This window comes from Silene latifolia, chromosome Y (assembly GCF_048544455.1).
Source record: "Silene latifolia isolate original U9 population chromosome Y, ASM4854445v1, whole genome shotgun sequence".
NCBI lineage: Eukaryota > Viridiplantae > Streptophyta > Magnoliopsida > Caryophyllales > Caryophyllaceae > Silene > Silene latifolia.
In genome coordinates, this window is record NC_133538.1 from 194158143 (window position 1) to 194178485 (window position 20343).

The 20343-nt window shown below is 40.2% G+C and overlaps 1 non-coding gene across 1 annotated transcript; it reads left to right on the forward strand.

The window, feature by feature from the left end:
* The first annotated feature begins 1747 nt into the window (after positions 1–1747).
* On the forward strand, positions 1748–1854 carry LOC141635206 (small nucleolar RNA R71). The gene has a single exon (XR_012539908.1). It is a non-coding gene; the product is annotated as a small nucleolar RNA R71 (small nucleolar RNA).
* The last annotated feature ends 18489 nt before the right edge of the window (positions 1855–20343 follow it).

Consider the following 20343-nt stretch of genomic DNA (forward strand, 5'->3'; position numbering starts at 1 on the left):
TAGATTTTTAGTCACTTTTCAGGACGAGAGTCAGTACTAGTGATATTAGGGACCCGTAGCGAGATCGAAAGACGCTACTTGTTGAGAGTGGACCGAGAGGACCTCTTGTTTTCCCATCTCATGTGTTTATTTCAGACCTACTTAGTATGCTGCTGCCGAAACTACAGTGAACCGATCATCTTAGTACTCCTTTTAAATTTGATTTTATACATTTCTTTAGTTTATTGCTCATTAGTTATAGGCCAATTCAAAATAACCCCCACATAATCGTTACCTTAGACTGAAATTAAACAACTAATAATTACATCTGCCTCTCTGTGGTTCGACCCTGCTACCGCTATCTATAGTTGTAGTTAGGAATTATAAATTTATCTTTGGTGCACAACGACGGGCATCACCTTCTTTGCTTCTTAAGGTTCTCATACCACAAGGATGCATACTTGGTCATTTTCAAGGTAGCAACCTTGAATTGCGTGTGTTCATCATAGCCTTTATATTCAAAGACTCTCTCTGCTTGTCTCACCCAATCTAGGAATTTTTCAGCATCAAGTTCCCCTTCAAACTCCGGGATATCAAGTTTTAATCCACGATCATCATCATTATTCCCCCTTGGTTCAGGAATGGAATGATGGCTCTCATCGAAATCTGAACTTTCAACGTGCCTCCTCCCCTTCTTTCTAAGAGTATGATTACAAATCTGATCAATCTTGTAATTCATTTGTGCCATTCATTTTGTTAAGTCATCCATACGTTCCTCCCATGGTTCTTGATACGAACCATCATGAGACATTTTTTTTTCTCATGGGTGAACAGTATCAGACGTGAACAGTAAGTTTTTTTTTTTTTTTTGTTGTTTTTTTTTCAACACTAGCAATGGATCGTGTTGCTTATGGAAAATCAAGAGGCGAGGCTCTGATAACCAATTTGATGTAAAACTGGGTACCAAATCGGTGTGAATGTTAGACACAAAAAGCCCTGATTTGGAAAAGTATCGTGAGTGATATTTTTGGTGTTTTATGAGTTTAAATTGCAGTGGAAATGTTAAGTAAAATGGATATGAATTAGCTAAGAAACCTCGCAAGATAACTCAACTAAAACTGAAATCTCCAACCAAGACCACACAGGAACAAGGAGGGAAACAAAGGATATTTCAACCAAGAACACACAGTAAACAAGGATGAAATAAGGCGCCGACCTCGCAAGGAAGACAAGAACACTCGCAAGCGTTCAAAGTTTGAGAGAAAATCTCTACACTTGGGTTTATATTTCTGAAAATTGGATGATTACAAATGAGGTATTTTGGCCCTTATATAGCAAATATGTGCTTGGGCTCCAAGGCAACATTAAATGCTAGGGGCAATTTCCTAAGCATGGTTGGGCTCCAAGGCATTATTTAAAATTATGTAGAAAAAATATGTTAGATTTTTGTAAAAACTAGGTGAGGAAGACTAAAATCATCCTCTCACTTGGGCGGCACTCCTCTTGGACGTCATTTCTTGGATGGTGCTTCTCGGATCAGCTAGAGCTCGACGTCCAACTTATCATTGTGACATAGCTCGTATTTCTTCTAGCGCCAAAATAAGGATTCGGATCAGTGTTAAGTAAGAGTGCGCTAGAGCTTGACATCGCTCTCGCATCAATATCAGTGTCAATTTGATCAAACCGCCCATTGTTGGCGGAATCAAGAACTCTTCGGGATTCGGCACAACATCCATTGTAGAATGTTATAGCAAGAAACCAAGGATCCATCCCATGATGTGGGCATTGTCTTTGCAAATCCTTGTATCTCTCCCATGCTTCATACAAGCTCTATAGAGTTTGTTAGCGGAATCCCATTATTTGGCTCCTCAAAGTTTGAGTTTTCTATGGTGGAAAATACTTTTGGTAGAAAGCAAGAGCCAAAATCTCCCAATTGTTAATTCTCATAGCTTCTCTATCAAGGCTACTGATCCATAGTTTAGCCTTGTCCTTCAATGAAAAAGGGAAAAGTATCTCCCTTATTTGAGCTTTTGTGACTCCCGTTTGCCGAATCATGGAGCAATAGTCACAAAAATTTTGAACATGCAAATTGGGATCCTCCAAAGGAGTTCCCCCAAATTTCCTTCTCTCCACAAGGTTGATGAAAGCCGGTTTGATCTCGAAATTCATGGCTCCTATTTGGGTAGTAGTGATAACCCTTGGAAGCACAGCCGCGGTGGGCTTGGAATGATCGGAATGTTTAACCATCTTTTTGATAGGGGATGGTGGTAATGGTGGAGATGATAAACTAGAACCTTCTTCCTCGTCACGGATTGGGTAATTGGTACGAATGCGACCCAAACCTCTGGGACTAGAAGATGCGTTAAGCTCCTTGAAATAATTGAGTCGGTGATGGAACGTTCTCTCGGGCTCCGGATCAAAGGGAATCAATTCTCCGGTATGAGAGGACCTGGGCATATGACACAAATCTCAAGAAACTTGTAAGTAACGGTCTCAAGGAACAAGTCTTCCTTAAGACAAAAGAAAAAAAGATAGAAATCAATAATTTTAAACGCAATAAAACCGTGCTCCCCGGCAACGGCTCCAAAATTTGATAGGATGTCATAACCTAATCAAAGATACCCTAAACTTCGCTAACAAATTAATGTAGTAAAGTAGGGGTTGAACACAAAGAGACGGGAATTGCACTATGAAATGCTATGAATAGAATTCTATCTAGGTCGATTCAATTGGTTGTTTGGTTTGGTTTGATAACTTGCAAATAAAATGATGTAAATAATATATGATAAAAGAGTCTAAGGGAGTCGGGTCACACATGCAATTATATAGATGATCATGTTAAACTCGGAATAGATAATATTGTCAATTGTTTAGGTCTTATGACAACCAACTCTTGGCCTTATTGTCAACCATAGAACGGGTCCTAACGAGGTCTCGCTATGGCTAGGTCGGTCTACTAAAACATGCTCAGTCTAATTCATTTCCGTTTCTCTCGACTTATAAAAGTGAATTAACAAATTAATCAAAGATAGTGATCAATTATCAAAGGTTATCAAATAAAACAAGCATGTGATAGAAACTATTAAACAATATTACATCATCCTAATTCAACATTTAAAAATACTAATTATGCATAGCTTCCCTAATCTCTAGACATATGAAACTACTCATTCATAATGGAAATTAAATTAATAACAATATATGAAATGATAAGCATGATAACAATGGAATTATAACTAAGTGAAATTATAAGAACTAATTATACTAAATGATGATAACATAAATAAAACAACTAATATGATAACAAATGATTAGTTAAATGACTTATGATGAGAAATGTAAATAGGAATGCTATGAGATAAACTATAGTGATAATGACATGATAATAAAATGTATTAACTAATAACAATATGAGAATGCTAATAACAATAATAAAACTATGTAATAACAAGAATAAAAACTATGAAATAAACTAGAATTGAGATTACCGTAACAAGGAAATAGAACTCGAATGTAAAAGAACACAATATGAAACCCAACAAACTTCAATAAGAACTTGTATTATAAAGGACAAATGCTTAAGTAAATTGTTTATGATAAAGGAAAGATTGCTTAGCAAAATGTAAACTAATGAAAACTAAGAGAATTGTGTTGCTTAGAGTAGATGAAGAGTATGAAAGAGTGTAAAAAGATGTCCTCCAATGACGGATTAAGGCCCCTATTTATAGTAAAATAGGGGCATAACGTAAAATTCCATGGACAAGGTAGCCTCGATCGGGGACATGCCACCCCCGGTCGGGGTTGTATGTTTTCCGATTTGTTTCTTTAAACTCTTGATTTAATGCCAAGGGGATCCAAAGTTTATGATTAATGCCCCTTAATTCACCCGGTTAATTGCATATTTGGGCATCCTAAGAGCATCTCCAAGTTTGAGTTTTCCACTTGCTTGACTTGGACATTTGCTTGGGCCAAATTCATGTCTTCATTTGTGCATCAAACCAAGCTCCATTTTTTCATGCTCGGAATTTTCATGATCAGAATTTCCCAAAACGCCCTTGCATGGTCAAATCTAATTTCTTCTAGCCTCGTGAACTTTAGTGCTTGCACATATGACGGGAAAAAGTTATGAAATCTACATTTCCTACAAAATACAATAATAACAAGCAAAGACACTAGAACACGGAATTAGCTCACAAAATACACTAATAAAAGAGTGATATTCAATCAAACCAAGCTAAAATAAGGGGTATAATCATATATAAAATGGACACATCATCAATTGAAGATTACAACCTGAAGACTGAAGCGACATCGAGGCGACTCAAAAGGATTTGAGTCAAGGACCTGCCGTCGGGAAGGGCGACGTCGAGGTGACACGGGGATTCGAGTTAAGGACTTGCCGTTGGGAACAGTTTAGAGTCTGTCGACTGCCGGGGCGGGTCGTTTAAAGTTCGTTAGACAACGTATAAAGGCTCGCCAGCCATGAAAAGGAGTCATACCTGAGGCATGTTGGGGATATATCTTTAATTTGTTCTTGCACGTTCGTAGAGGCTCGCCAGCCATTCACGGTCGAGTGATCGACTGTGGGAAATAGCCTGAATCAGCAGGCCTACTTTAAGAGGTTGTTTGTTGTCGGTGCATGGAGACTCACCAGCCATTGATGGTCGAATGATCGACTGGGGAAATAGCCTGAATCATCGAGTCTATTTTAAGAGGTTACCTGTTGTCAGTGCGTGGAGACTTGCTAGACATTAATGGTTGAGTGATCGAATACGAGAAACAGCCTGAATCATCGGGCCTATTTCAAGCGGTTGTCCGTTGCTGGTGCGTGGAGACTCGCCAGCCATTGATGATCGAGTGATCGACTGCGGGAAATGGCCTGAATCATCGAGCCTATTTTAAGAGGTTGTCTGTTGTTGGTGCGTGGAGACTCGCCAGCCATTGATGGTCGAGTGATCGACTGCGGGAAATGGCCTGAATCATCGGGCTTATTTCAAGAGGTTTTTCGTCCAGCTGACCTATTAGGGAGCGACGTTGGTGCCGCTGGGAGAGGAAGGTGCTAGATTTTGCTTTGCTTGACGCCCGGTCATTGCTGCTTATGCATGTAGACTTGCGAGTTTGTTAAAGGATGACTCCATGAGGAGGCCTTCCGGGTTTCCGTTGGGGAATTTTTGGTGTTCATAAGGGATGTTCGCAGTGCTCGAAAGAGATAGGCCTCTTATAACTTGGGCCTGGCTCCCGCGGATGGCGGCTTCTATTACTACCATTTGTAACTTTGAAATTTGAGGGGGTATAACGGTTTTTATTGCCGCCATTTATATTTTGAATTTCGAGGAGGAATAACGGTTTTTAGTTCCGCTATTTGAAATTTTTGTGAAAATAGCGAATTTCAATTGCCGCCATTTGGATTTTGTAAGAATAACGACTTCGAATCCCGCTATTTGCAATTGTGAAGGAAATAACGGTTTTTAATTTCGTTATTTGAAATTTTTGTGGAAATAGCGAATTTGAATTTCGGCATTTATGATTGTGAGGAAAATAACGGTTTTTAATTCCGTCAGTTGAAAATTTTGTGAAAATAGCGAGTTTGAATTTCGCCATTTGGTAATTATGAGAAAAATAACAGTTTTTAATTCCGTCATTTGAAAGTTTGTGAAAAATAGCGAATTTGAATTTCGCCATTTGTATTTGTGAGAAAAATAACGGTTTTTAATTCCGTCATTTGAAAATTTGTGAAAAATAGCGAGTTTATGTTTCGCCGTTTGTATTTATGAGAAAAATAAGGATTTTTAATTCCGTCATTTGAAAGTTTGCGAAAAATATCGAATTTGAATTTTGCCATTTGTATTGCTTGTGTTATTGCGTGCATTTGGACGTGGGTTTTGGACCCAAGCCCAAAATCGGCCAGAAAGGGCAGGAACACCCCGAATAGGCGCGAGCCCTTTTGTGATACAAGGGGCTCCCCCTATTTTCTTAAAAAAGACGAGAGAGCAGCTTGCTCTTCATTCCTTCTTCTTATTCGATACAAACCACCCAAAAGCTCTCAAAATCGTCATTTTTGATCTCGTTTGCTTCTTGGATTTGTGCCACAATTATCATTTCATCTCAAGGTATTTCAATCCCCTTGATTCCCTTTGTTTTTGTTTGCATTTGTGTTGATTGAATTAGGACGAAACCCTAATTCGTCTTAAATCAAATTGGGCATTTTTTATTTGCTCATTTTTGAGTGCAATCGATGCTTGAATTAGGTTAGAAACCTGTTTAGGACAATAGGGGCGCTTTTAGTTTGCATTTTGGTCCCCGTTCCCTTCTCCTATGTTCAAAAAACGCGAATGAGGCATAAAACCGTCTCATTTCGCAATGTTGTGCATGTTTGGTCGAGTTGTTGACCCCACTATGTTGCATTGTAGCCGGGGAAGACCATATTTGCTATGTGAAACCCTTGTTGTATGCGAGGGGTGAAAATTTTACATTTTGCGCTTGTCAGACGGTCTTACGCTGATGAAATAAGTGCCTGTTTGGGCTCAAAATGAGCTGTCTTGCTTTGACATATTCCCTAGACACAGTTTAGGTTGCATTAGGACGTGATTGGGTCACGTTTCTTTGTTGTGGCCGCTGCTGTATTTTTACCCTTTTTAGCGCTTAATTCGGCGTAAAATAGCCTTTTTGAGTTTTGTGAGGTGTCCAGTTAGGATGGGTGTATATTTTTGTTTCCATAGGCTGTGTTAGCCCAGAGGGGTTTGGTTGCTTTGTTGTTGTTGTCTTGACTCGTCTTTTGCTTGAAAAGAAGGACGAGTAGGGTTTTTGTGAGTTTTTTTTTTGTGAGTTTCATATTAAATATTTTGCTGGATGGGATTGGGCGGGTTTGCCCTTGTTGGTTTTGTTGTTGTTTTTCATTTGTAGGTCATTTTTGTTTTGGCTGTTTTGTCTTTTGCCTATTTTGTACCGGCGTAATGCCGAAATTTCGGTTGACGTTTTTTGTTTTGGTTTCAGGTGAGAGTTCGGGGTCTACTAGGCCTGTTGCTCCCGAGTCAGGGACAGTGGAGGACGAGGTTGTGAGGACCTTGGGTTCTTTGGCCCAGTCCGGGCCAGTTAGTACCTCGGGGCGAGCTCCTGAGGCAGTTGTAGAGGACGTTGTTGAGGAGCCTGTTGTTGAGGCTGTTTGTGCTAAGAGAGTTGCAGAAGCTCGGGAGGAGCCTAGGGTAGTTGCTGGTGTCGGAGGGACTCGGGCGCAGTCCCCGGCTGGTTCTTCCGGGAGTAGGGTCACCAGTAGGAGGAGAGCTCCTCAGGTCTCCAGGTAGGAGCTTGAGGGAGTTGTGCGGGTTGTTGAGAGTAGTCCTCGTCGTACTGTGCAGTCTCGCGGCGCGAAGAGACGGAGGGTTGAGACAAAGGCAGACGACGCTTTTGTCAAGGAGTTTGAGAGTAGACGAGTGTGGGTTTGGCGAGGGCTGAACCTGCGTGCGGCGCCTGCTTGGGCCGCGGGCTGGGACGGTAGCCAGTTGTTTCTGTGGCTGGACACTCATAACACGGTTGTCGTAACCCTGTCAAAAATAAACCAACCGGCTCTAACTAATGTAGCAGAGGTAAGTCGGGTATCGTATTCCACAGGGAGGCGGTTTTGATTTGTTTGTTTTAAGTAAACTAAAGTACCGAGTTTAAAACAACAAATGAAACAGCAATCAAAAATAGCAAGAATGAAATAATATGTGATCAAAAAAGGAGAAAGATGCCAGGATTTCGGTTCACCATGATATTACACAAATCGGCTAATGGTAAGGTCAGTCGGTCTGAAATGAGAAGGGTATTGGAAAGGTCCTTTCGGTCTGCTATCCACCCTAGATTCTTCCTAAATAGCTTCTGCTCTGATTAGGGTAGTCTATTTTTCATAACAGGTCTGTTAATTCCAATCTTCCGAACTTAGTCTGAATTTAACCAAGCTAATTAATTCAGTTGCGTGCACTCAACTTAATAATTAGTGTTATATTGCTATAAAACAATTCTCACAACAAAAACCTCCTAAACTAATTAAAGCATCATTGTTTTACTATCATGGCTCCTCTAATCCTAGAATTAAGGAATTTAGCTACCCATAACGATAAATAAAACAATAACGATTGATAAAACGATAATAAACACGGTATTAAGATGAATAAGAAGAAATTGCATGAACTTAACAATAACACTAATTACTAACAGCAATTAAAGAACAATAAATTAAGAATTGAAAAGGAAATTAAATTGAATAGAAGAAAGTAAAGACATTACACAATTCGAGATCCGGAAAATGAAAGCAAAGGAACGTTAACAAGAGTCTCAAAATTAAAGACAGAAAACTGAATGATTAAGAAAGTTCAGAAACTAATGAATAATTTAAGATGATAAAAAGATGATTAAACCTAATTGACTCTCTCCTATTTATAGGAAAGATATTTTTATTCACCTAATACGTAACTTAAGATATTAAATAAATAAGTTCAAGCAAGAAAAATCCCGCGTCAGATAACAAACTGGTCGATCGAGCACTTTGAAACTCCTCGATCGACCGTCTTCCAGCCAAAACCTCTCGATCGAGTACAAAGACTACTCGATCGAGGAACACCAATATGCCACATTTCGATCAAACACGGCAGGGGTTCGATCGAGGACTTCTCCTCATCACAAAGGTCTCGATCGAGGAACATTAGCCAGAAAAACCTCTCGATCGAGTCAATTGCCACTGAATCAGGCATATGACGTATGATCTTAGCTTCCAAGGCGACTTCACGCATCCTGAGACAGTAGTATTCTCGCTCCAATTCTTCCATCTCCTAAATTCAAGATAAAGGGACAGTAAAAGGCTCAATTTTGCTTCTTCTGTGTCCATTCCTGCAATTAAAGCCAAACGAACCAAAGTAGACTATTCGGGGCATTTGTAGCCTAAAACTACGGAAATTGCATAGAAATGCTTGCAAATAAGATTTAAAAAGGCTATATAAAATGCACGCATCAAATCTCCCCAAACCAAACCTTTGCTTTTCCCCAAGAAAACTATATGCAACTAACTAATGAAACGGAATAAAACTCAGAGCTAGCTACAAATCGTCTACATAACCCAATTTAATGCAAGCAAACTAATACTTATAGCAATAATGTCAGATGCAAACGAGTTATAAGATGTTTACAATAAAGTTGAACCGTCGACCTTGCAAGACCTTTAAAAATGGACTCTCACGGGTCACTCTTCTCTCATGAAGCAAAGGGTAAGCAAATATATGTAGGAGAGAAAGAATAAGAAATCGCTCACCTAACTACGACCCACATAAACATGCATGCAATATAGTATGATAGACAATTCTAGCTACCGTACACATACATTCTAACCAAACAAGGTCCTGTCACAGCCGAGTGCTTACAAATAGTATGGAAAAGTGAGGTAATGGGTAAGAAGAAGCAAACCATTTTTTAGGAGTGAGAGGGTAGTAGCCAAGCTAGCTACCTAAACAAAGCGAAATGAACTGTATCCGCTTCTAATCCATCAAAATTAAGCACAATGCCCTTGATTTGGCATAAAAAAAAACTCACTAAACCGCATAATAACAACTCCTCATAAGATAGAATAAAAACATAGAAGCAAAACCGACATCATTGAAACTTTTTCCTTCATTATTTTTTCCTTTCTTTTCTTTTTGTCGGTTTTTTCTTTTTTTTTTTCATATTTGGAATGTAGTTAAGGGTCAAAAAGGCAAATTTGGCTAAATGTGGAGTTAATGGGTAAAATGGAAGAAAAAGGAATGTAAGCACCTCCCTGCTTGTGACACCAACCACTAACCCGAATGTATGCAAGCAATAAGCAATTGAATTTCATACTTGTGCAAATTAATGTTGCATGTTATGCAAGGAGTAACTACTCACAATCCTACATGAAACTGGTCTTAGATGACACCAGTTTATAAGGCTCTAAAAACTTAGAAATTGTAAGTAGGTTCCAAAAATTCCAGGTCAAGTATATTCATTCAGCTAAATTTCAACACAAACTCGTAGATTATGCAATATGACTATGCTTAAAAGATACCCCCTCCTATTCTAAATAACTCTCCCTATTTCCTTTTTCGTTTATTCACAATACTCTCCATATTTCCTAATTTGAGAAACATTTATACTTATTTTAATCACCCCACCCCACAATAATACCCCCACAATACTCATACTTTATCTTATTTTAATTACCTTACCCCACAACAATACATATTTTAATCACCTTACCCCACAACAATACTTATTTTAATCACACAATACCTTCCCTCTCTCCAATCTCCTACCCCCACACAAATACTTTACCATATAATACTCCCTTCCTTAATTCTTGTGCCCCTCTTGAATATGGAGAGTTATTTAGAATAGGAGGGAGTATTAGTTTATATAAGGCTTAATTAAAGGGACTAAATATAGTGCAATTTCATCATTGAAATACACCGTTCCAACTCAACCTAAATGCAAAAATAAACGTGAATATTTTTGGTTTTTTCAAAATTTTATAATTTTTTGAATTTTTCATTTTTTGAAAATAAAAGACAATGCAAACAGAAAATGCAATAAATGTGAATGCAAAACAAATGCAAATGCAGACTCAAAGTGTGCATTACACTCCCCAAACCAAAACGGACAATGCCCTCATTGTCCTCCAGCATACACCGGAAGAAGAATATGGGAAAGGGAAAAATACAACACAAATGCAAAAATAAATGAAATAAAATGAAAGGAGATGAAAGGAACAAAAAATACTTACAAAATAAACAACTTCCCTAAACCAGTCAGCAAACTGGGGAAGTAAGTAGCCGGCTGCAACTCGTCAGTACCCTCCTCATCAACCACCTGAAAGGTGGGGTCCTCCTCCTCCTGTCCTGTCCTCCTAGAACGACCCTCAGTAGCAAGCTCAGCCCTAAACCTCTCCTGCCTCTCAGTCGTGTCCTCCTCGCTCTCAGGCTAGGGGTACCCCTCCGCCAGGTACTGGTAAAAGGAAGGGTGTGGCCAGCCAGCTGGAACCAGACAGCCTCGACGAACGTGATACTCGTATAGAGGGAATAAGGCTAAAGCATGACCCCGCTCCATCCGAGTAACCCTCCTTCACATATCTAACACGAAAGCATCATGACGCCCTTGGTCCATGACTTCAGGCACCTCAAAAACAGGAGGTGGTACAAAATTAGCCGGTAAAGCCGACTGAGGGATAGAGGGTGTAGGTGTAGGTTTAGGCGTGGGCGTGGGCGTGAGCGTAGACGCGGGTGTGAGCCCAGCCTGTGTAGGCCGAGACCCCTCTCCGACTTCCCTAACAGCAAGGGAAGCCCTCTTCCGTTTCCTAAAAGCGGTAGGAGTGAAGTCAAGTAGGTAAGAAGGTGGAGGTGGTGGTAGTCTACCCATCACAGTAGTCAAAGATGAAAGACTGGGTAGAGAGGGTGAAGGTAAAGTCACGGACGGGGAAGTGCCTATCTTCCACGTCCGATGGTCAGCTGCTAACCAGTTCATTGAAAACATGACTGAAATGTCAATGACATTATCCTTATCCAAATAATGAAGACCACGGGGAAAGTCGGGGAAAAGGTGGCGGGCAATGGGACTCACTAACCCACCACATGCTATCGTACCCGATACTTTTAACCCGACAGTGTTAAAATGATGAGCTGTCAAGTAGGCAATGTTAAAAACAAACGGGGTACCGCTATCAATGTTCAGGTACCCGGCTAAAATAGACAACACAATATTATTAACATTCTTAGGCTCATGACGACCAAAAATGGTTTCTCCTAGCAGACGGAGAAAGTAATGGGCTGGGGGTAAGTGAACGTAGGCACCACGTCGCTGACCGTAGGGAGTGTATCAAAGTGTAGTCCATATCTGAGCCATGAGATTCCTAGGAGGCTCAATGCAACCGTCACTAACTAAGCCTAACTGTTCCCCAAACTCAGCTAAAGTCCAAGTAAAGGTAGTGTTAAACAGACAGAAGGTGATGCACTTGCTTCCATGGTTAGTCGCATAGGCCGCAGGATGAAACGCAAAAGAGCTGAAAAATTCTAAGGTCAGTTCCCGATAGGTAAGCTCTTTCAAAGTAGCCAAACCCGACATTCCCGTCCCGTTGAGAAGGTCAAAAACGGGCTCTAAAATTCCTAATTTCTCTAGAGAAGGTCGACACATAAAATGGCTTGAGGTCATGTCAAAATCCATCAAATTTAAAAAGCGAGTGCGGTGGGACGGGGACAAAAATCGTACCTGAGGAAACTCAGGCAGAGCTTCCGTAGAAGTGTCAGCAACGTGCCTAGCAGCGGCCCATAAAGCAGTAGCACGTAAACCCGTGCCCGTCTTAGAACGCTAACCAGCAGCTGCAGTAGTAACCGTGGCAGTAACAATAGGGGCAGCAGTGACGGGTGTCGACACAGCAGGTGTCGACACCGTAGTAGTGGTAGCAGCAGCAGTAGCCGTGGTGGCAGAAACTGCGGTGGCAGCAACATGGACAGTGGCGGCAGCAGGGACTACTGTCTGCGAAGGTGTCGAAATCGACGCAGAAACCGTCGACATTGGGTTTTTGACTCCGGTTTCTTTACTACTATCCATAGCTACAATAAAGAGCAAGTTCTAATTAACATTCAATCAACCAATTCGATTTTCCCCAAATCAATTTTTCAAAACCCTAATTTGTTCAAAAACTAAGGTAAAATTTGATTTAAACAATAAAGAAAGGGGAAAGGAACTTACTCAGATGATTACCCAACAATAAAGTCAATTAAAATCAATGAAAACACAAATTAATCGAATTAATCGATTTTTTCGAAACCCTAATTTCGAAAATTGCCCCAAATTAGTCGAAAATCGGTGATGCAAATAGGGGAAAATGATTTAATTGATGCTTGGAAATTTATTTTCGTAATTTGATTGGTAAAATTTGGGGAAGAAAATGGGATTTTGGTTGAGGGATTTAAGGGTGTCGGGGTGAAATTGGGCAAGAACAAAGATTAGAATGAAAATAAAGTGAAGGGAAGAAGTACTCCCTCGTCTATTAGTTGCTTGATCTGCTCGATCGAGTGGTTTGAAACTGCTCGATTGAGAGCTTTCTTCCTCCATTTGCTCGATCGAGTACTTTTTCTACTCGATCGAGAACCCCTAAAATTAGCTTGCTCGATCGAGAGGTTGGAACCACTCGATCGAAGACTTTTGCTTGGCCATTTGCTCGATCGATCAAATAAAGTGTTCGATCGAGGGTTTTCCTCATGGCACGCTTCCCAATGATCAGTAGCTTCCCAAAACCTACATAATATGCAATAATACTTCCCGCAAAATACCAAATTAACAGTACGCAGTCTATATTCGTCCCGAGCTAATCTAAGCTATTACTAAAGTCTAAAGCAAACAACGAAATAAATGTGTAACGGAAATTTAAAATTACAAAATGTTACAAATGGGATAGCGTCCCGTATCATCTTCCGAAGCAATTAAATAGCCTAAAACTGGGCTTTTGGCTCGACGAGGTCCCTTCAGCATTGGTAACCTCTATCTTGGGTCTCCAAACAATTGATCCATCGAAAGGAGAATAGCATTTCTCGTAATCCGCATCCTTCCTCTTTCCTTTGTCAGGCTTTTTCTTTCCATGCCCCCCCTAGATCTTTAGCGCCATCAATGCTAGGTTCCAATTGCAATGCACCAAGTCTGGTAACGGGATCTCCATCGTCCAATCTGCTAGGTCCTGTAGAAGTAAAAACAACAGAATGGTCCTCCAATTTGCTCCCAGACTAGGGCGGAGGTGTCACAACAGCAGTGTATGACTCGATAACAGTACTAGAGAGATCCTTGTCGGAGTCTATGGAGTTAACGTTGCAGGGCATGACTTGCATGGGCGCCATACGAACACTGGACTGGGTGAAAGTCAAATCCTCCCCACCCACCTGAAAGGTCAAAGTCTTAGCCCCGACATCAATTATTGCATGAGCAGTATGCAAAAATGGTCTTCCCAAAATGATGGGAGTGTATGAGTCCTCGGGTATGTCTACGACTACAAAATCGACAGGAATAAAGAATTTCCCGATCCTAACATGTATGTCCTCTAAGACCTCTAACGGCCGTGATAATGAGTAATCGGCCATCTGTACAGTCATGTTCGTGCATTGAAATTTCGTCAAACCAAGTCTCTTTGCGAGAGACAGAGGCAAGACACTTACGCTAGCTCCTAGGTCACATAAAGCCTTATCAATTAAATAAGTTCCAATATGACAGGGAATTGAGAAACTACCCGGGTCAGCCAACTTTGGTGGAGTCTTATTCTGAAGAAGTGCGGAGCACTCCTCAGTCATGGCCACCGTCTGAGTCTCATCTACATTCCTCTTGCGTAAAAGAATTTCTTTCATAAATTTTAAGTAAGAGGGTACCTGGGTGAGTAACTCGGCAAACGGAATGTTAAATTTAAGACTTTTCAAAAGATCGACAAATATGTCGAATTGTTGTTCCGCCTTTGTCCTCCATAGCCGCCCTGGAAATGGAACTTGGGGCTTATAGAAATTTACCTTAATTGCAAAATTATCGTCCAAATTAGATTTAGTCGACAATTTATCATCCTCAGCAGCAATAGTGCTCGATCTTGTAACATCACCACTCGATCGAGAGTTTTTCTCAGCAATTTTACTCGATCGAGCAATTTGGGTTACTCGATCGAGAGACCTGTTTTCCTCATTGCTCGATTGATCACCTTCATCTCTTCGATTGAGTACTTCCTCAGCAAATTTGCTCGATCGACCATCAGAAACCGGTCAATCGAGTACATCAGATGAATCCGTCACTTTTTCGTCAAAAGACGCCTTCTCATGAACAGTAACTTCAATCTCCGAGTCTGAAAAAACAGCATCCTCCTTTGGCATTTTGGGTCCCTCATAGGAAAGACCACTCCTTAAACTGATCAAATTTACCGTCTCATGTGGTTTCTTGTCAGGTTGTGACGGTAATTGGCCCGGTTATCTTGAAGCTTGCTTGGTAGCCAATTGAGCTAACTGGGACTCAAGCAATTTAATAGAAGGATCTCTCGTTTGTTCATTTTTCTACATCTGAAGTGCGAGCGTTTGCACTAGTGACTTCAGCTCAGCTATGTCATTATTACCACTAGAGCTCCTTCCTGATGCGGCGGTGGGAAATAAGGAGGCTTTTGAAAGCCTTGTTATTGATTCCGATGGGGTGGAACATAAGTTTGTTGTTGCTGAGGTGGAGGTGTGGGATTCAACATATTATGGCTAGACCCCCTCAAATTGGGATGTACTCCAGCTTGGTTGTTAAAATAGGAGCCTCCTTGCCTGAATTGCTGAAAAGCAAAGACTTGCTCCTTCTCAGCTAAACATTCCACTGCATTATGGCCATCAGTACCACATCTCTCACATAAGACGGTCTCTTATCTAGACAACAAGTGAACCGTCTGTTGATTTCCTACAGCCTGCAATTCTAGTTTATCAAATCTTTCATTCATGGCTTCTAGTTGAGCCACGAGTGCACTATTATCCGTAGCAATTGTTCTAGTGCCACTCCTTGGGTCACCATATTCAGCACAATGGGTAGCCATCTTCTCTATAATATGCCAGCCATTATCATTATTAATGTTCTTCTGAAATCTTCCATTGGCTGCAACATCTAAAATAGCACGGTGGTCATCATACAACCCATTGTAGAACTTGTTGCACAAAAACCACTGGCCAAACCCGTGATGTGGGACAGACCTAACCAACTTTTTAAATCTACGCCATGCTTTATACAAGTTCTCAGTCGGATTCTATTTAAAACTTGTAATCTGCCCTCGCAATGCATTAGTTCTCTGCGTAGGGTAGTATCTCTTATAGAAAGCAAGAGCCAGGGTGTTCCAATCGGTGATCTCTGCTGTGGTCCTATCCAGGTCAGTTAACTACTCTCGGGCTCCATCAGTAAAAGAAAAAGGAAACAAGACTTCCTTAATCTACTCTTGGGTCACTCCCTTAGTAGCAGGGATAGTAGAACAATAATCCGTGAAGACCTCCATATGCTTCCTTGGATCCTCACCAACTACTCCTCTAAACAGGTTTCTCTCCACCAGATTAATATAGGAGGGACGGATATTGAAAGTACTCCCCTCATCGGTTGCAAGCTTGAAACCCTTAGGAATAGAATCAGTTGTCGGCTCAGAATGACTAGCAATGTTAGGCATCTTCGCAGATTTAGTAATGGTTGCAGAAATAGAAGTGTATTCCTCTAAAGACTAAGCTTATGCAAAAGTATAATTTTCAAGAACTGGTTCAAGAGTACTCAAGACTTCCTCTCAACGAATCTCCCTTAATAAGTTTTGTCTACGGCAAAATGTCCTCTCTGGTTCAGGATCAACTGGTACTAACTCTGACCTGTTGGACTTGGGCATAAACAAAACTAAGAGAAAAAATAAGAACTGTCTCAAGGAATGAAAAATCCCTTGAGACTAAAACAAACTAAATAAAAACAAGTAAATAAAATAGTTGCCTCCCCGGCAACGGCGCCAAAATTTGACACGGCTGTCGTAACCCTATCAAAAATAAACCAACCGGCTCTAACTAATGTAGCAGAGGTAAGTCGGGTATCGTACTCCACAGAGAGGCGGTCACTATCTACTTGTTATCTAGTCTGTCTTACGGTCACAAAATGGGGGGTTTTGATTTATTGTTTTTTGACTAAACTAAAGAACTGAGTTTAAAACAGCAAAAGAAACAACAATCAAAAATAGCAAAAATCAAATAAGATGTGATCAAATATGGAGAAATATGCCAGGATTTCGGTTCACCATGATATTACACAAATCAGCTAATGGTAAGGTCAGTCGGTCTGATGTGAGAAGGGTAGTGGAAAGGTCCTTCCGGTCCGCTATCTGCCCTAGATTCTTCCTAAATAGCTTCCGCTCTAATTAGGGTAGTCTATTGTTCATAACAGGTCTGTTCATTCAAATCTTCCGATCTAGGTCTGAATTTAACCAAGTTAATTAATTCAGTTGCGTGCACTCAACTTAATAATTACTCTTATATTGCTATAAAACAATTCTCACAACAAAAACCTCCTAAACTAATTAAAGCATCATTGTTTTACTATCATGGCTCCCCTAATCCTAGCATTAAGGAATTTAGCTACTCTTAACGATAAATAAAACTATAATGATTGATAAAACTATAATAAACATGGTATTAAGATGAATAAGAAGAAATTGCATAAACTTAACACTAAAACTAATTACTAACAGGAATTAAAGAACAAGAAATTAAGAATTGCAAAGAAAATTAAATTGATAAGAAGAAAGTAAAGAGATTACATAATTCGACATCGGGAAAATGAAAGCAAAGCAATGTTGACAAGAGTCTCAAAATTAAAGACAGAAAATTGAATGATTAAGAAAGTTCAGAAACTAATGAATGATTTAAGATGATAAAAAATGATTAAACCTAATTGCCTCTCTCCTATTTATAGGAAAGATATTTTATTCACCTAATACGTAACTTAAGATATTAAGTATACAAGTTCACGCAAGAAAAATACCGCGTCAGATAACAAACTGGTCGATCGAGCACTTTGAAACTCCTCGATTGACCATCTTCCAGCCAAAACCTCTCGATCGAGTACAAATACTACTCGATCGAGGAACACCAATATACCACATCTCGATCGAAAACGGCAGAGGTTCGATCGAGGACTTCTCCTCATCACAAAGGTCTCGATCGAGGAACAATAGCCAGCAAAACCACTCGTTCGAGTCAATTGCCACTGAATCAGCCATATGTCGTATGATCTTAGCTTCCAAGGCGACTTCACACATCCCGAGACAGTAGTTTTCTCGCTCCAAATCTTCCATCTCCTAAATTCAAGCTAAAGGGACAGTAAAAGGCTCAATTCTGCTTCTTTCGGGTCCATTCATGCAATTAAAGCCAAACGAACCAAAGTAGACTATTCGGGGCATTTCGTAGCCTAAAACTACGGAAATTGCATAGAAATGCGTGCAAATAAGAGTTAAAAAGGCTATATAAAATGCACGCATCAACTCACATCATCTACCGTGCACACGAGGGCCTGGTAAGTTTGCCATTTGCTGGGCTTTGTTGTTTTTGTTGTTTCGAGCCTGAATAGGCATCCTGATCCTGTTTGATTTTTAATTTCAGGAGGTTTCTACTATGAGGACATTCTCGGGTTTCTCGACTTGCATGGGTTTCTACGACATCCTACAAGAGAGCTCGAGGGCATTGATAGAGAGGTCAACCATGGGCCCGCTGGTTGCTGCTTAGCATGAGATTCACGGGTCTTTGATTGGGTCAAACCCGTGTTTGATCCACGCTATGTTGGATCGTTACTGGGACACGAAATCATTGTTCTGATAAACCCATTTAATATAGAGTTTAATCCCTTATATTAGCTCGGTTTTATAGTATTATTGCACTTCTTTTAGTGTATTTGTGAGCTAAATTCCATGTTCTAGTATCTTTTCGTGTTTTCATTATATTTTGTTGAAAATGATGCTTTTGGTAGCTTTTTCCCGTCGAATTAGCAAGCACTAGAGTTCACGAGGCTAGAAGAAATAGGACTGGACCATGCAGGGGCGTTTTGGAAAATTCTGAGCATGGAAATCCCGAGCATGAAGAAATGGAGCTTGGGTTGTTGCACAAGTGAAGAAATGAATATTAGGCCCAAAGTAAAGTCCAAGTCAAGCAAGCGGAGAGGCAATATTAGGATGCTCATTGTGCAATTAACCGGAGGATCAAAGATGGGTTAATAGCTCACATTGGATTCTCTTTGCAATTAATCAAGAGTTTAAGAGAAATAATGCGGATTCCCCTGTCCCCAATCGGGGTGGGGTGTCCCCGATCGGGGTTGCCTCACCTTGGATCCCTTACGTTACACACACCTCTCAACTATATAAGGGGTGTTAAGTCCGACTTCTTGGCTCACATTCCATACCATTCTACATTCTCTCATTCACTTTTACATACAATTTTTAGTCCTTATATTAGTTTTATAATAGGTTAGATTTCCTTATTGTTATTTACATTTCCTTAGCATTTTAAAGTTGTATTACAATTTCCATTCAAGTATTTGTTCTTCAATTCCAAGTTTCATTTCCTTTGTTGAGGTAATTCTATTTCTTGTATTGTTTGGTTATTTTCTTTGTCATTTCCATTATTATTAGTTATCATGTTTACTTTATTATTTTTCGTTAGTATAGTTTACATTATGCAAGAGTAGTTTACTTTGTCTAGGGAATAAGGGAGCCATGCATGAGTAGTATTTGCAATTGTTGAAATAAGATGTTTTAATATCAATTCATTGTTTCTTTAACATGCTTGTATTATTTGTTAATCTTTGATAAATGATCACTATCTTTGATTAAACTTGTTAATTCACTTTTATAAGTCGAGAGGCACGAAAATGAATTAGACAAAGCATGTTTTAATAGACCGACCTAGCCATAAAGAGAGTTCGCTAGGACCCGATCTATGGTCGACAATAAGGCTGAGAAGTGGTTTTCATTAGGCCTAAACAATTGTCATTATTTAAGCATTTCTAGTTTGACATGACCATTTATTTATTTGCATGTGTGACCCGACCTCCCTAGACTCTTTCTTTATTATTGTTTACGAACCCAATCATATAATCAATCGATAACCAACCTAGATAGAATTCACTCCATATCAACTTATTTAGCAACTCCCGTCTCCTTGAGTTCGACCCCTATTACTACATTCATTTGTATCTAGGGTATTTATCTTTGATTACGTTACATATGCGGTTTGGGGAGATTGGCATCACATTAGAGGATTTTGATATGGTGTCAAGTCTTCCTTGTGGCGAGACGTCAGTTGAGTTTCCGGAGACACCGGAGAGAGTGTCTTCTACCGTGATCACGGGTTTGATCGACAATGTTCTACCTCCGCCGAGCGACGTGCCCTCTTTCTTGATGGCGAATTCTTACGTGAGAGATCACTTCAAGGTGAGGGTGGGTGGATTCGTTCCAGCACCGTTGGCGAGTCCTGAGGCGGAGGCTCAGGCTGACGCATAGGAGGCGCAGTTTGGGTTGTGGTACTTTCTAGGTACTACTGATGCGAGAGCATTATTGAACCAAAATGGTCCAAGGGCCGTCCATTTTTGTTCGAATATGGACATGAAATTGCAAGAACTTTCGGTGAGTATAATTGCATAATTTTTAAGAGAAAATGCGTACAAATGATCCCCCTTTTATACAAACAAAGAGCCAAAACAATTGAAATGCAACAACAATATTAGAAGCTCACAAACTACACGTCCCAAGCTGCTTGTTTAGGCCTACAATTGCTGCCAAGGCTCCCCCACTTTGGACTCTTATTATTTGTTTATTAGGTGTCCTTTTGT